The 17757-nt window shown below is 47.7% G+C and overlaps 1 protein-coding gene and 1 non-coding gene across 2 annotated transcripts in view; one reads left to right on the top strand and one right to left on the bottom strand.

The window, feature by feature from the left end:
• PHACTR3 (phosphatase and actin regulator 3) overlaps positions 1 to 17757 on the bottom strand; it is a 195093-nt gene that overhangs the window by 20762 nt on the left and 156574 nt on the right. The gene's annotated exons all lie outside the window — the stretch shown is intronic.
• Positions 13396 to 13469, top strand: TRNAQ-CUG (transfer RNA glutamine (anticodon CUG)). The gene has a single exon. It is a non-coding gene; the product is annotated as a tRNA-Gln (tRNA).

Here is a 17757-nt window from a genome sequence, read left to right as displayed (position 1 = left end):
GTAGGTGGTTGAGGAAGACGCTGGTCCAAGTTAGCTCAGGGCTCCTTGCTAGCGTTCTCCATTAAAGTTGAGTAAACATGGTGAGCCTCCTGGACCAGGCTTCCTCAAACTCGGCCCTCCAGATATTTTGAGATGACAGTTCCCATCATCCCTGACCACTGGTCTTGCTAGCTAGGGATCATGGGAGTTGTAGGCCTAAAACATCTGGGAGGCCGAGTTTGAGGAAGCCTGCTTTAGACCAGGCATCCCCAAACTTCGGCCTTCCAGATGTTTTGGACTACAATTCCCATCTTCCCTGACCAATGGTCCTACTAGCTAGCGATCATGGGAGTTGTAGGCCAAAACATCTGGAGGGCTGCAGTTTGAGGAAGCCTGCTTTAGACCTTCACCCGTGAGGAGAAGAGAAATGGGGGTAGGCAGCCTAGGTGAGGAGCAGTCATTACAGGCTGGGGCAACTCTGTCCTGTTATCCCACTGCCCCGTCCTCCTTGCACTTTGCCGCTGAGGTTGAAATGGCATCATCGGTGAGTTGGGCAGTGGTGGCAGGAGTAGAGAAAGGCAGTTGCCAAAGAGCTGCTCTGGTCTGCCATGATTTTGATGCTAACTTCTGACGGTGCTGTAATGGCCCAATGGCTCTCAGAAGGCTACCATCATGCTGTAGTTCACAGCGCCATCTGTCTGTGGCCAAGCAAACTGTAGTGTGGTGACAGCCTTAGGTAAATATTTAATAGGGGATAGAAATGCAAACTTAAGAAATGATTTTCCTTGGAGTTTATGATTTAAAATAGGGTCGCATGTAACCAGTGCTATTTTTCTAGAAAAAGGGGTGCCATAACTCACCATGAACATCTCCCTTATTCTCTTATAATGGCAATGGTGCCCACCTGAGAGGTGCCAGAACTCACCAGAACTGAAAAAAGCCCTGCATGTAACAGCATATTGTGACATTGTATTTTTTTAACAAGCCCACTTCAATCATGACCCTTTATTCAGAGGCATAACTGCCACTGCACCTCTCAAATAAAATGTGCTGCTGGATGAACAATCCTGCCACTTTGGAAAAGCAGGTGTAAACTGTGTGTTCCTCTGTAGATTATCAATTGCCGTCCGCTGTAACAGTGGCCCCCAGTGAGCAGCAAAAGGGGCAGCCATTTTGAATTTCCCAAAATTCAAAAAGCACATCAGAGGCAAAGATTCACTCTCTGATTCACCTCCCCTCAAAATAATTTCACCTCTTCCCTGAAGTATTGCTGAAACAAAACAGCAAATTTCGTGAAAAATGGCCCATGTCATTCAGTCCAGCCTTATTGCTGACCCCTCCCTACATTTTTTAAAAACCTGCACATTAAATGCAAAGATGTATTTAACTTCACTAGGCTCCTGAGCCCCAACAGCTGTTCAAGACACGCTTGGTAAAAAGAATTCAAAATGCTCCGTAGCATTTGTTGACTGAATCATGACTTTTACAATAGCACACCTTGACAGTATACCTATATATAAGTTGTTAATTTTTTTTTTCTGTTCTGAGAGAATGAACTCTCCAGGCTCAGTAAACAAGGGACTGTCCCTGAACCACTTAGCAGTCATTCTGGAACATGTTGTACTCACTTGCTTCTGAATCCTTTTTTTTTTTTTGACATAAAAAAGAGGGGGTGGGGAAGCAGAGACAGAAAAAGAAAGAGAAAATATTCTCATCGTCCCTGAGCTTAGTGAGCTTGTGTCCTTTGAGATCAGTGTGTTCCCCAGGAAGAAAGGACCACAAACAGGGGAGCTTGCTTGCAAAAGGTGAAGCGGTTGCTGTTGTTATTAAAAAGACCAAGGCTGAGTTTGGAGGTTTTAAACTGGGGGCTGCAACTGTGCAGTGGGGTAGCATCAACAAATGCAAGTATGTGTGGTCACTTTTCATCGGGTGAGGTTGGATGTTTCAGTTGAGATTCCTGCACTGGGGAATTGGAGCAGATGTCCCTTGGGGTCCCTTCCAACTCAGGCATTTTAAGGACATTACGTTAGACTTACGTTATGATTTTATTGATGGGTTTTTATTATTTTAAACACCTTGTTATTTGACCGAAGCATTGTTCACTGGTTGTTCTGAAAACTGCTTTGAGACCATTTGTGGTGAAAAGTGGCCTACAAACATGAGAAATACAACAACAGCAATAGACAAACTATAATAAAAAAAACTATATATGTATATATGGTGCTGGAGGAGACTCTTGAGAGTCCCATGGACTGCAAGAAGATCAAACCTATCCATTCTTAAGGAAATCAGCCCTGAGTGCTCCCTGGAAGGACAGATCGTGAAGCTGAGGCTCCAATACTTTGGCCACCTCATGAGAAGAGAAGAATCCTTGGAAAAGACCCTGATGTTGGGAAAGATTGAGGGCACTAGGAGAAGGGGACGTCAGAGGACAAGATGGTTGGACAGTGTTCTCAAAGCTACGAACATGAGTTTGACCAAACTGCGGGAGGCAGTGCAAGACAGGAGTGCCTGCCATGCTATGGTCCATGGGGTCACGAAGAGTCGGACACGACTAAACGACTAAACAACAACATATATGTATATATAATCTGAACATCTGCATGGAGTACAGTGCTTTTATGCATGCAATTGCCTTAAACAACACACCTGTATTGACTTTGGAACTAACTAACCCTCTGTTAGTTGTGGGCAAAGATCTCAGTCCAGAAAGTTTCTTTGTGGTTGGGTGGAGCGACCCCAAAGGAACCCTTGCATATCTGTGTACAGTAGGAATGCCACCCACGTGTTGGAAAACGTGATTGGTTATGACAGTGAGTAAGCTTCTTGTCACACTCTAACCACCCAGCCACTCATAGTGATCTGGCCACCCTGAGTTACATGGCGCTGCCAGCCTTTCGGAAGCCCGCAAACATGGCATAGCTGTCTGGTGTGCTGCCACGAGGGAAGCTCAGCTTGTCGAATGCACAAATCCCAAACAGAGGACCTCTTCCCCAGAGAGAAGCTGCTAATTACCACACTTTTGCCCTTTTGGGCCACCTCCAACAGCACTCACACACACACACACACAAATGCATGCTACACCTGTCAGTCAAAAGGTCGATAACTCCTGCAGAGAGGAGAGAGAGAAATAATTCCCTTGATCGTTAAAGGAAATTAGCAAACCTCAGGAGGAGTTCTAGAGCCAGTTGAACAGAACTGGGCTCTTGCAGATGTGAGAGAGCCAGTGGCACGCAGTCAGTGGACTAGCGGGACCTCCTTCCCAAAGCCCGGGAAGCTTCTGCCCAGCTTAGGGAGGGAGGTGTGATTCTCTGATGGGTCCGAGAGCCCTCCCACCACCTTCCCAAAGCCCATCCAGCTTTGGGAAGGAGGCAAGAGGGCTCCAGCGTCCTGCCAGACCCCTGCCACCTCCTTCCCAAAGCCTAAGAAGCTTCTGTCTGGCTTAGTGAGGTGCAATGCTCATGTTCACAAGGTCGGGACCTTGCAACCCCCCCCCCAATATCACCCTCTCAAGATGGTGCCTCTGGCCCTAACTGTTTTCACTGCATATCCCTGGAGGGAAAGATCAAGCTCTATTTCTCCAGGATTTAATCCTGGGAGCCCTCCATTGGAACAGAGAAGTGGACACAAGATGTGTCAGAACTGGAAGGAAATAGTGTGAATGTTTTTTTTCTCACCTCTTCTCAGTTCCCGAATGTCCTCTGAAGGCTCCGAGTTAATAAGTACAGTACATATATTCCTGCTGCGTCTTCAGCCTTTTGCATACTGACTGGGGAAGTTGCGCCTTTGAAATCGATGAGACTTAAAGGCCAGCTTATGAGCAACGATTGATGAAACGTGGAGGGGACTTGGAGTTGCTCCACGTGGCGGCTGTTACTCCATGGCGTGATGGCCATGTGTTGTGGCTTACCACACAGCCTGGAGGTGGAAGGGAGGCGGGTTTCAACCACAGCCTAGCCTGTAAAGAAAGTTCTGTGTGGTGATGTAGAGAGCTACTCCAGTCAAGTGCTGATCCCGGATCGTTTGCCACATGAAACGGCTGGCCAAATGGAAAGATAGGAAAGACGGCTGCCACCAAATTTCATTGGGCGTGAAATGTTGAAGCTATAGCTCAGTGGCAGAGCACATGATTTGAATGCAGAAGGTTTCAGTCCCTTGCATCTCCAGAAAGAGTTGGGAAAAGCCCCTTTCTGAAAACCTATTAAGTTATTACTTAGCTACATGGACCAAAGATCTGGTTCAAGGTACTCTGTTCCTAAATCTGGATGTTCCTGTTTAGGAGAATTTCAAGCAAAAGGAGTGTCAATTGGGATGTGGACCAAACTGTGCCAAAAGTTGGCTTGTTTCAACTTTCAAGCCAAAGTAGTTGCTTGGAAGGGACAGGTATACTTCCCCCAAACACCCTATAGTTTATGAATCTTCACTTCGATTCACTGCAACTGTTTCACCTGTTTCTGCATCAGCACCAGGTATTTATTTACTTACAATTATGGGGTCTTCTTCCTAGGAACATGGGTAACTGTGTAGTGAATAAGATGTCAGGGCACTGCACAGCCAATCAATCAATCAATCAATCAATCATGGCATTGTCACTGAAGGCTAGCTGAGAGGCAAGCCAACATTTTCTGGGTTCCCTATACTAAGCAGTCGGATGGATTTAGCTATATGATAATCTCAATTTAGAGGCAAGGCAGCGTTTCCGGGGGGGGGGGGGGTGTTCAATAAAGCTAAGAATATTTTCCTAGAGTTTCTGTACAAAATGCTGACCTAACTCCCACATGAATACGTTTGCATGAAAGAAGGCAAGTATACTATTTATTATTCATATTGCATTTACCATGCAGTTCTTGTGTTTGTGTCCTGTTTTTCCTCTGTGGAGGTCAAAGGGGTATGCACAAGGTAATCTCCTATTAGCACAACAACTCTTTCAGCTTAAGAAATCCCACCTTTGGGACCTCAAAGACAACTAACACTGTCAGTACAAAGAGACAAAATGTACATCTAAAGAACACATTCTACGCAACACCACACAATGATGTGTGATAGCAACACCAGCATGAAGAGAGCAATGGCAAAGGCAGAAGACAATAATGTATCACTGAGCAGCTATCAAAATTTGAGAACATAAGAAGAGCTTGCTGGATCAGGCCAATAGCCCATCTAGTCCAGCATCCTGTTACCTTCGAGATTTCTTGGGTAGGGAAGATGGTAAGGAAAACATCACTTGATATTTATCCACGGTGGCAAAATGTCCAAGGCTATTACAGACGCTGAAACTTGACTCCCAAAAAACTAAACACCTCCCTAGTTAAACCAGATGTGTTATATTGTCATCTTCTTTTTCTTAGGGAACAAGCAATGCTTTGATGATGGTGTGTAATGAGTGTCTCGCAGTCAAGTTGACTTCGTTGAGACCCAAAAGTCGATGATAGCTCTACCTTTCTTAGGAAAAAATGAGCCCTGAATTTGCTTTGAACTATGGAGATCACAATTTGTGTGTGGGTTTGCTAATCTCAGTAATTTGAACAGCACCAAATGACTACAGAGCCATTTAGTGGAGTCATTACAACAATAGTGCCCCATCAAGGTTGTGTATTTACTCCTCTTGGAAAATGGTTCTCATAATCAAACACCCCAGCAGTGACATAATCACAGTGGGTGTAGAACAACAGCAAGCTACAAATCTCATGTTGCTGCTTTTCTGCCAAGGACAAGAGTACGTCTTTCCACACAAGTCTTGGGGCTGCTTGAGCTGTATGCAATTCAACAGGCTAGGGTTGCCTTTTAGCTCAGTTGGCTATGTCTTGCCCAGATTCTAACTAGATTCTTATGCAAGAAGAGTCCGGAGGACCAGACAAAGGGGACTAGAGAGCTCCATTCAGTTCCTGGGCTTGGGTTTCCCCACCTCTGTTGCAAATGTGGAGATCTGGTTTCAGGTGCTGAGCAGTTCCGAAGAAATCTGTCTCTAAACACATAGATTGATTTGGCCTAAATAGGTCCATCAATCTGACCTTAAGTAAAAGCTACTTGCAACAAATGGTAGTTTTTCCTCTTCTGTTCTGTGTTGCGCACAAGTGGAGCAGTGCTGCCTTTCAAGTGGAATTAAAGGGGAACACTTCTCACACACCCACTCAATTTTAACCTCAAAAGAAATGGATAGTCTGGCCATCATCAAGGGACTGCATGGGTGGAAGGAACTGGAAGAGTAAATTGTGCCAGAAGGCCATTGGAATGTGGCCCTCAGGCTGAAGGAACTTTTCCTAAACCGTTCCAGGAGCTAGACCACGGGTGTCAAACACAAGGCCTGGGGGCCTAATCCGGCCCGCCAGACCTCGTCATGTGGCCCGCGTAGCCGCCGCCGCCAATAACCGCTGACAGTAGTTCTGGAGCCTGCGATTGGCCGAGGGTCAAAACCGGGGGCGGGGCTGCAGGCGGAGGCCGGGGCACTGGAGCCGCGCTGACGGCCTTGGCCAGGGAATTTCAATTTTGAATGAGGCTGAGGGAGGCGGTGGCACAGCGGCCAGACGGGGAAGTGAGATGCAGGAGGAGGAGGAGGAAGCCCGCCGAGGAGGTAGGAAAGCCCTACAGGCACCGCTGGCAAAGTTGGTGCCGGGACGGAGCAGCGCTGGATTTTTTTTGGCAGGCTTTGCTGTTGTCTCCGAGAGCGAGTGAGGTGGCACTGGGGAGCCGCCGCCCGCCGCTTCCCTTCCTCTCCTCGGCTGCATCCAGGAGGTGGGCGAGCGAGCGGGCGAAAGGGACGCGGAGTGAGCCTGAGGGGGAAGTAGGCGAAGCGCAACAGCCGCTCTCTTGATGGAGCCGGGTTTCTCTTCCCTCTTCCCCCGTTTTCTCCTCATAGACACTCGGGAGGGTGCCTGGCTTTTGCTCTGCCCCCCACCCCCGAGCCGCCCTTTGGCTTCTCAGTTCCGGCGGAGCTGCTCCCCGGGGGGCGGCCGGGAGGGAGGCGGCGATGACGGCATGGGTTCCTGCTCTTCCCGCTCTGCCGCCGCCTCCTCTCAGCCCCTCGTGATGTAGGGCTCCAGATGGAGTCGCCTCGCGGTTTGAGTAGGTGGGAGGGGATTTTTTTTGGGGGGGGGGAGGTTTTCAAGCCTCCTCTGCCTGCAGTCCCGTTAGGGAGAGTCGGCGGCGAAGACGACAACAGCGCGGGTGGGGGGAGGAGCAGCTCTGAGGCGAAGATGCACGTCCGCTGGGGCTGCCGCCGCCTTCCTCCTCGGGAAATCCGCTGCCCTCCCTCAGCGCGAGGGGAAGGGACTCTGGCGCTGAGGAGGGAGGATGCAAAAGCAAAGCAGGGAGTTGGCGCTGCACCGCATGTTCCTGCCCCTCTCCAAAGCATGGGGTGGGTTGCAGCGTGTGGCATCCTGCCTAGCGGGGTTTGGGTGTGCGCAGGGTGGGAGAGGGAAGCCCTCTTTCCATCTGCAGGTTTTTAATCCCAGCAGTGGCTTTCTCCTTCCTGCCGAAGGTTTAGTTGAGCCCCCCCCCCCCGGAAGCCCTCGATCCCCACCTTTTGTTCAAATTTCCCTAGTTTACATCCCCTCCCACACACGCGCCACGATGCAGGAATGTGATCCGCGTGGGGGCGGGAATGAGCTTACATTATTACAAAAAACAGTAATAATTGAATGCAGTGACAATAATTTATGATAATAAAGAGTGGACACATAGTCCTACAGACACAACCGGCCCTTTGAGGGTGACCAAACTGCTGATGCGGCCCCCGATGAATTTGAGTTTGACACCCCTGAGCTAGACCATAGCAGAGTCTTGAATGACAAACTGTATGCACAGAACAAAACATCGTTATGTGCAAATCGGTTTGGGTGTTCATGGATTTTCCAGGATAGTTAGAGGAGGCTCGGGATCACAAAAGGGGTGTGGTCAGGGAGGTCCTAACTCTGCTCCATGAATTTAGAAGATGTTGGTGGCTTCTTTGTGGAAGGGATTGTGTACAGATAAATGGGCCGGGTGGGCACACATGCCTGCAGACTTTAAAAGGCAGCTAGATATGGAACCTGAGATGGAACCTGGGGTTCAAAATGGAATCTGGAAGAATAATAGGGCCAGTGGGTAAACGAGTGGCGGATATCCAAGACAGGCTAACAAGGCCCTCTGAAAACTGTAGCTTTCACTTATACAAATGGAATCCTAATGGGGCTGCAGTCTAATTGTCTTGTAGTCATCACAATTAACGTGAGTCCTGACTTGCAAAGTAAAAACCCACAAACGAAAAGAAAACTCACACCAAAAACCTGGGACAGTATTTGTTGTTTAGTCGTTTAGTCGTGTCCGACTCTTTGTGACCCCATGGAACAGAGCACGCCAGGCACTCCTGTCTTCCACTGCCTCCCGCAGTTTGGTCAAACGCATGTTGGTAGCTTCGAGAACACTGTCTAATCATCTCGTCCTCTGTCGTCCCCTTCTCCTTGTGCCCTCCATCTTTCCCAACATCAGGGTCTTTTCCAGGGAGTCTTCTCTTCTCATGAGAATGGAGCCTCAGCTTCAGGATTGGTCCTTCCAGTGAGCACTCAGAGCGGATTTCCTTCAGAATGGATAGGTTTGATCTTCTTGCAGTCCATGGGACTCTCAAGAGTCTCCTCCAGCACCATAATTCAAAAGCATCAATTCTTCAGCAATCAGCCTTCTTTATGGTCCAGCTCTCACTTCCATACATCACTACTGGGAAAACCATATACAGGTTAACTATACAGACCTTTATCGGTAAGGTGATGTCTCTGTTTTTTAAGATGCTGTCTGGTTTTGTCGTCGCTTTTCTCCTAAGAAGCAGACGTCTTTTAATTTCGTGACTGCTGCCACCATCTGCAGTGATCATGGTCCCCAAGAAAGTAAAATCTCTCACTGCCTCCATTTCTTCCCCTTCTATTTGCCAAGAGGACAGTATTTAGGGGCTTGTAAATGATGGCACATAATAACGTTTCCAGGAGAAGAAATTGAATTATTCATTTGTATTGGAAAGTGATCACGTATGTGTTTGTTTATCTATATTCATTTAGAGTGGTCGTAAATTCCTCTTACAGCTAGCAGCTCATAATGAGAAAAGTGCTCTGAATGTACACTTTGAGACTTCCTCCTCTTCTGCTTCTTTGCTTCTATTTGTTGCTCAGATCAGAGCTCTGTGCTTTATAGCCACAGGAGAGAGAGATTGATCATGTCTTCCGAAACGCTCTCCCCGGGGAGCTTCAGAAAACCTCGGCACTTTTCAGAATCAGCCCTGATTTCGGAATCTAAACAGGAGGTGGTTCTTAGAAGGGTGGGGTGGGGGTGGGGAAATCTACCTGCATCCTGGACATGAAACAAAGCAGTTGTTACTCAAGCAAGCTTCCTGTAGGGGATCTTCTGTAGGGGATCTTCCAGAAACCCCCACCCCACAGATGTTCAGTGACAGCAAGAACTAGCATCACCATCACCAAAAAGAGGACTCTGGTTTGCATAAAAGCTGCACATGCTAATTTATATGTACTGATGCAAATGAAGAAATAATTACAATAATTTTATGTGGAAACGCAATGCATCTTGCCATATTGCCAGTTGCCTAATGTCAATGGGAAAACTCAAGCCCTGTTTTCCCTTTCTTTTGGCTCTTTGGCTTGAATCCAATAAAGCCACTGCAATGAAAATATCTTCCCCCTCCCCCTGTGTGCACCCCGCAACTTCCTAAATCTGCTCCAAAAGACAGATTCGGGGTAGTGGTGGTGGTGGTGGGTACACATGGGGAGGAGATGGATAAGTCCATTGTAGGAGCAGAGGCTATTCCACTTTTGTGATGACATCATTGCAACCTTTTAAACCAGATGTCGACCAGACAGCCCTCCAAACAGAAGATTCCTTCAAGTATAGAAAGTGCCACGTGGAGCCCAGGCATCTTGGATGGAGGAGGTTAGCCAGTCCTTTGAAGCCACATGCTGGCTTTTGCAATCTACAGTCGCAAGAGTGAAATCAGAATGTGGGGGGAGGGGTCTTCATCTTAAGATACTAAACATAGTGTACAGCCCAATAATGGCCCTGCTTAGCTGGATAGTCCCACCCCAACCTTGATAGACTTGGGAAGTGAGAGGACATGCTGTTGCTCAGTAGGAAATTCCACAGCATCTCCAAAAGCCATGAAATCTCTGCTTAGTCGTGCTTTGTGCCTTGTATTTTTATCCAGCAAATAAGCCTGTTAAAGCACAATTTAGTGTTTCTTTTATTGCCTGCCTGAATCCAAAAAATAATCCCTTGCCTTTTTGCATGACGAACTGTGCACCTGAGACATGGCTACCACCCAAAGTCCGCAACGACTGAGCAGGGATTTCGGGCGGTCCTTAAGGAATCCTAGATCCAGGTTGTGAAGGGCCAGGTGAATTAATGCCTAATTTCTGAAGAAAAGATGGGAGTGGTTAAAGAAAGCTTAGTAAGAGGCTGAGCTCAGCTTTGAAGTGTCTGCTATAACAACACTGGCCAATTCTGACTTAGGCTATATATACACAAGTGTGTTAATGTGCATATGAGTCACACAGATCCAATTTCCCCATGTGCATCCACAGAGCAGTGCTCTCAAATGAACTCTGTCTCAACATTTCCTATGTGTTTGATGGGAAGTATATGCAGGGTGTTATTGTCCTCTCTCCTTGGTTAGTACTTGCTCGCAGGTCCTAAGTTCCAGAAACTTGAAGCCCATTGTGCACAGCTCTTTGTTTACCTGTGGCAGGCCACTAGTTTACTTATTTATTTTTGAGAGGCAAGTTTTCCAATATGCTAAAGGTAAAGGACCCCTGACAACTCTGGGGTTGCGGCGCTCATCTCGCTTTACAGGCTGAGGGAGCCAGTGTTTGTCCATAGACAGTTTTCCAGCTCATGTGGCCAGCATGACTAAGCCGCTTCTGGTGCAACGGAACACCGAAACCAGAGCAGCGCATGGAAACGCTGTTTACTTTACCGCTGGAGCGGTACCTATTTATCTACTTGCACTTTTTGGCGTGCTTTCGAACTGCTAGGTTGGCAGGAGCTGGGACCGAGCAACGGGAGCTCACCCCGGCGCGGGGATTCAAATTGCCAACCTTCAGATCAGCAAGCCCAAGAGGCTCAGTGGTTTAGACCACAGCGCCACCTGCATCCAATATGCTAGACTTGCACAAAGCAGTGGTTTTTTTAAAAAAACCCAGCACCATGCATATGTCACTTCCAGCCCCAACAACAGTCCACTGAGGAGTGCCTTGTCAATGGAAGTATAGGGTATGGTCATAGATCGCGCCCAGCAAAATGTCACACGTTAAAAGAAAGTAAATATTTACACAATGCACTTCAGCTCTTCCATAGTTGGGTAACATGCAATGTTAGGTTGCTATGCTGCTGTTTTCCTTACTGCATTATCAGCAGATCAGAGAAATCTGAATTAAATATGGGGAAAGTGTTGGCTACTACATGGATAATGACTACATAATGCGGACATCACAAAAGCATGCACACAAGGAACACACCCAAATCTACTTTAAACTGCGCTGGGTGCCCAATTTTAGTGTCTCCTGTTCTCTCCTGGGGGGCATTCTGGAAGCAGACCTGTGGCTTGGATTCACTCAGCAATTCCACCTCTGCAACTTCCCGGAAGGCCAGAATCAAAATCAGCAGGCAAACCAGTTTCACGCTACAATGTAGAAACACACAAGGTGCCTGGAAGCGACAAGACCCTTGCGTTTCTGGCACTAGAGCGAAAACAACCTAACCAACATGATACAAAATCGAGGGGATTAAGGCATTACAAGGCAGAGAGGGGATTGTTGTTGTAAAGGAAATGCCAGTCAATGAAACCAGAGCAAAAAAAAACATACAATTGTGCAAGGAGCCATTAAAGAGGGAGGACCACCGTATCCATTAGTAAATGAAAGAGCAAAATGCATGACGTCGTCACTTGCATCCACTCCTAAGCAGGAGAGAGTGATAGAAGAGAAAAGTAGGCAACACCATCTGGTTCTCTATTTCCCTTGCTGTTTACAAGAGCCTTGGCCAATCCAGGATGTAGCTCCTGCAAACCCTCTTTCATCCAACCATCCTTTCATTCATTCTCCCTCCAGGGATTATCAGTCTCCTTGGACACCATGCCATGCCATGGCTTATTCAAATGGCTGCAAATTCTGATGAATTTTTGTTGTTATCAAGGGGACAGTCACCAATGGAAAGCTGTTTTTCTCCCCAATTCCTACTCAGGGCTGCCTCTGGCACAAACAGCACCCCCAAGCAAGGGTTGTTTTTGCCCAGAGACCCTTTATTAATTCTACTTTTAAATGGCAGCCATGCAAATCATGCATCAAAGGCGTGAAACAGGCTGCAAATGCAACAAGATGCATGAATTTTATCACATTTCTCCACCATTCATGCCTTTGATACATAATGTGCATGCATGATTGATTCCTGTCCTATAAGATGACAGATTTGCACACATGGATCTGATCACAATAGTTCAGATGCACCTTGTGTGTGCAAAATGGGCCGTGATGTTGTAATTTCCCCCCTTGAATTAAAAACAAGCGAGCATTAATGCAATGTAGGCCAGCTTTATAAGTAGATGAACAGTTTGTGCTAATCCTTTCAGCTGCTGAGTGGATCGTTTGTTTGTTTATTTATTACATTTATATTTCATTGCTATATTTAGAACAACCCGGTATGGTTGGTGATGCTGAGAAATCATGATTCACCCAAGGTCACTCAGGAAGTTTTGTGGGTGAGAGAGGGTTTAAACTAGAGTCCTCGAGTCCAAGACTTTAAAAAATGATTTACTTATACAAAATACAAACCAGCTAGGGAGGTGATCCCTGGGCCTAGGCTGACATTCCATGAGAGGCTTGGGCGGTGACAACATGAGAATAGGGCCTTCTCTGTGGTGGCTCCATGTTTGTGGAATTCTCTCCCCAGGAAGGCTCACCTGGCGCCTTCCTTACATATGTTAGGTGCCATTGCTCTACAATCAGGCCTTTGGCCATTAGCAATCTTTGGCCCTTTTACGTGGGGTTTTTGGTCTAACTTTTGACTGATTTTACCTGGCTGTATTGTATACAGTGGTACTTCTGGATGCAAACGGGATCCATTCCGGAACCCCGTTCTCAACCAGAGTGGTACGCAACCTGAAGTGCCAAATGTGCGCATGCTCGCTGCACGATTCAGCGCTTCTGTGCATGCGTGTGGCGTCATTTGGCGCGTCTGCACATGCACAATTTGCCGAACTCGGAAGTAACCCATTCATAACCCATGATGTATGCAACCTGCAGCGAACGTAACAAGAGGTATGACTGTATTGTTAAGTTGCTTAGAGACTTAAATAAAACAACTAAGAAATTTAATGAATAACAATAACAATAATAATTCCAACTATACTGACACTCTACACTACACTGCTTCTCTGCTCATGCTGACTGCTGGATAGCTCAGTCAGTAGAGCATGAGACTCTGAATCTCAGGGTCGTGGGTTCGAGCCCCACATTGGGCAATGTTTCCCTGCATTGCAGGAACCCTTGAGGTCCCTTCCAACTCTGCAGTTCTATGATTCTACATTTATTGAGTGCTCAGTTGGGTCACCTGGCCCTGAACCTGGTCCTTAGTCCACCTTCATGGGAAAGCTAATTTAACGCATATGTTTGAAATCATGAAGGGTAGAGATTCTTCTTCTTTGGATCATAGGTAGATGTCTTAATACTGAGTCAAACCAATGGTCCATCCAGCTCAGTATTGCCCACACTGGCTGGTAGCAGCTCACAGAGGAATTAGTTCCCAGCCCTAACCTGAAGATTCTGGGGTGTTATACCACTAAGCTAGAACTCTTTTCTGCTTCCCCTCCTCCAAACACATGGGAGGGGTTTGTTTTTTTAACCCACTTAACATGGAACCACACACAGCCCAAAAATAGTTGTTTGTGCAAGCAAACAAGGGTGTTAAATTGCTGGTGGTAAACAATGGCACTCCATTGCTCAGTCTTATTTGTTGATAGCAGGTTACTCTGTTATAAGCATGGCCAAAGTACTGGGCGTGAAGGCAGGGAGAAGAAGCTGACACATAACTCCCTCCATGATTCTTGCTCTACCATTAGGGACAGAGGAAGCTGCTTTATATGAGTCTGAAGAAGTGTGCATGCACACAAAAGCTCATACCAATGACAAACTTCGTTGGTCTCTAAGGTGCTACTGGAAGGAATTTTTTACATCCATACATTTTTTTTTATTTTTTTTCTGCTTTATATTGAAGGATTGGAGGGTGGATGGTGGCTAACAGATTGAGATTGAATCCTGACAAGACAGAGGTACTGTTTGTGGGGGACAGGAGGTGGGCGGGTGTGGAGGACTCCCTGGTCCTGAATGGGGTAACTGTGCCCCTGAAGGACCAGGTGCGCAGCCTGGGAGTCATTTTGGACTCACAGCTGTCCATGGAGGCGCAGGTCAATTCTGTGTCCAGGGCAGCTGTTTATCAGCTCCATCTAGTATGCAGGCTGAGACCCTACCTGCCCGTGGACTGTCTCGCCAGAGTGGTGCATGCTCTAGTTATCTCTCGCTTGGACTACTGCAATGCGCTCTATGTGGGGCTACCTTTGAAGGTGACCCGGAAACTACAACTAACCCAGAATGTGGCAGCTAGACTGGTGACTGGGAGCGGCCGCCGAGACCACATAACACCGGTCCTGAAAGACCTGAAAGATCTGGAATAGGTAGAGGAGTCTGATCTTGGAAAGGTTTTTAGAATAACTACTGGAAAACTTTGTACAGTAGGTTACATTCCAGCCATGCAAAAGCCAGAGGTTTCTGAAGGAACATCTCCACCCCCATCGTTCTGCCCGGACACTGAGGTCCAGCGCTGAGGGTCTTCTGGCGGTTCCCTCGCTACGAGAAGCCAAGTTACAGGGAACCAGGCAGAGGGCCTTCTCGGTAGTGGCACCCACCCTGTGGAATGCCCTCCGACCAGAGGTCTAAGAGAACAACAATCACCAGACCTTTAGAAGGCATCTCAAGGCAGCCCTGTTTAGGGAAGCTTTTAATGTTTGATTTCTGTATTTTAATGTTTTGTTGGAAGCCGCCCAGAGTGACTGGGGGAACCCGGCCAGATGGGCGGGGTATAAATAATAAATTATTATTATTATTATTATTATTATTATTATTATTATTATTATTATTATTATATGAGCCAGACCTTTTGATCCATTGGGCTTGCAACAGTGGCTCTCAAGTGTTTCAGACAGAGGAAACTCCCCATCTTGCCTGGAGATGCAGGCAATTGAACCCGGGATCTTCTGCATGCACAGCAGATGCTCCACTGCTGAGCTACTCCCCTTCCCGTTAAATGCCTGCAAATACTTTTAAACCGCAAACACCATTAAATGCCTGCTAACACGTGTGGGAGAGGGCTGTTCTTTGCACTGGAGCGGAATCCTGAGAACAGCCCTGTGTGATGCAAACTCTCCTGTCCTATCCGTTGCCAGTGAGCTGAGCTATTTATAAAGAGCTCTCCCGGCAGCTGGCAAGGGATTTGGAAGGATATGGGGGGGGGGAAAGGCGCATCTGTGACGTTGGCCAGGTAGGCAGAAGTTCCTGTGCCGATGGTATGGCACGTCTTCCCTAGCAATGTTGCAGTTGGATGCCTTGTTGCTGCCCCTCCATCGCTACTGGATCTTGCTCTGCACAGGCTCTCCAAAAATGCAGTTTGGGGGTTTCTCTCCTGCTTTTTTTCTGGACGACTGCAATGCACTTGCAGAAAGCACAGAGACTTCCCCGTCTCCCTCAACAAGTGCTAGTGACCAGTAATGTGAACATTATTCCAAAAGCCTCACACAGCACCTGACACAAATGTACCCTACCACCCACGTACCTGCTAAGATCCCAGGGAACTTTCCGAGAGCATCATCCTAGCAACACAGATACGTCTGAATTGCTTTCTCCGCCCACACTGCCTTTCCCCTCCCCAATTCCTTTCAGAAGTGGGGGGATTCCTGCTTTTGCATTGCAGTCACCTGAGCATCTTGCCGTTTTTCTGCTTTTCTCGCAGATTGTACTGCTAGCCTGGTTACTGGGGCAACGCCGAGAATAACAATTCCTGGTCTATTCTCGTCAACTCCAGGGTACCAACGGCTTACTATTATGTGGGGCAGAACTGGCCTCTGGAATTCCTCAAAATGCCCAGCAGCTTAGGTGACTATTTTTTTAAAAAATCAGACAAATTTGTCTAGTTAACCAAACAGTTCTGCTGAATTCTCACCCCCAACCAATCTCAATGGATGAGAAAAGAAACTGCAGTCAAAAGATTATGAAGGGGGAGAGATTTTGGTGAGATTCTCATCAGTGGAGGTGCTGAGATTTTTTTGTGTACTAGCTTTACTTTCAAGGTGGTTCAAGGGGTGTTTGTTAGCCTCCTTTTATTTCCTTTCTACAAACCTCCTCTGCCGATCTGAGCTCTGCAGCAGGTTTCCTGAAAACCCCATGACGTTCTCAGCTGGGCTTTCCTGTAAGTATGGGCGGCAGGCTTACTACATGCCTGATAGTAAAACATATGGTCTCCGCCACCGCCTCCTCCTTCCTCTTCTTCTCAGTGCAGTATTTTTACTTTTAGAGAAACCAGCGTACCAACCTCAGGCTCCTGGTAGCCAGCCTCCTTGGCTTCTTTTGAAGCGCAAGGGATAACATCAGAAGGTCATTTCTGCCATGGGGCTTTTTGAGAGTGAGTAGGAACATAAGTACAGTAGCTTCCTTACACAGAGTGGCAGTGGCTCTGCAGGATTTCAGGCTGGGGTTTCTCCCAGACTTACGTATAGATTCCAGGGGTTGAACATGGGACCTTCGGCATGTAAACCACATGCCTGGCCACAGAGTTATCAGCTGTGGCTCCTTCATATACAAAGGCAGTATATTTCTGTGTACCTGGTGTTTGGTATAAACAAAAGCAAGGTGGTCATCTTCTGAGCTTTCAGTGGTATCTGTCTAATACAGGCACCCCCAAACTGCGGCCCTCCAGATGTTTTGGCCTACAACTCCCATGATCCCTAGCTAACAGGACCAGTGGTCGGGGAAGATGGGAATTGTAGTCCAAAACATCTGGAGGGCCGAAGTTTGGGGATGCCTGGTCTAATAGAAGGGCAGCCTGGGAAGAGTCCTGAGGCTTGGACAGAGAGACTTGGGAGAGGGGTGTCCACATTTGGCCACCAGGTCTGAGGTTCCCCAACACTGCCATATACCATCACACTCACTGGCGGAGGAAGAGGAGTGGGGGGGAGTGCACCGCCCCTGGTAGCACAATCCCGGTGGGGAGCCATTGCGGCTGCCCCCCGCCCCCGCTGGGCACCATGCCCCCACAGGCGTGGTGCCACACCCCCAGGACACACGTCATGCCCCCTGGACGCACGCCAGCCCCGTCCCCGCCTGCTCTCCACCCCCACCCCCCAATGCCGGAGCATGAAGCTCTGCCACTGATCACACTGTGTACAAGCGCTATATAAATGCTAAGCCTGAGGTTCCCCCAACACTCCCATATACCAGGCATGTCCAACAGGTAGATCATGATCTACTGCCAGTGTGGTGTAGTGGTTAAGAGCGGTAGACTCGTAATCTGGGGAACCAGATTCGTGTCTCTGCTCCTCCACATGCAGCTGCTGGGTGACCTTGGGCTAGTCAAACTTCTCTGAAGACTCTCAGCCCCACTCACCTCACAGAGTGTTTGTTGTTGGGGGGGGGAGGGAAAGGAGAATGTTAGCTGCTTCGAGACTCCTTTGGGTAGTGATAAAGCGGGATATCAAATCCAAAC

This window comes from Zootoca vivipara, chromosome 7, assembly GCF_963506605.1.
Source record: "Zootoca vivipara chromosome 7, rZooViv1.1, whole genome shotgun sequence".
Taxonomy (NCBI): Eukaryota; Metazoa; Chordata; class Lepidosauria; order Squamata; family Lacertidae; genus Zootoca; species Zootoca vivipara.
The sequence above is the reverse complement of the archived record's forward strand: the minus strand, read 5'-3'. Positions and strand labels throughout refer to the sequence as shown.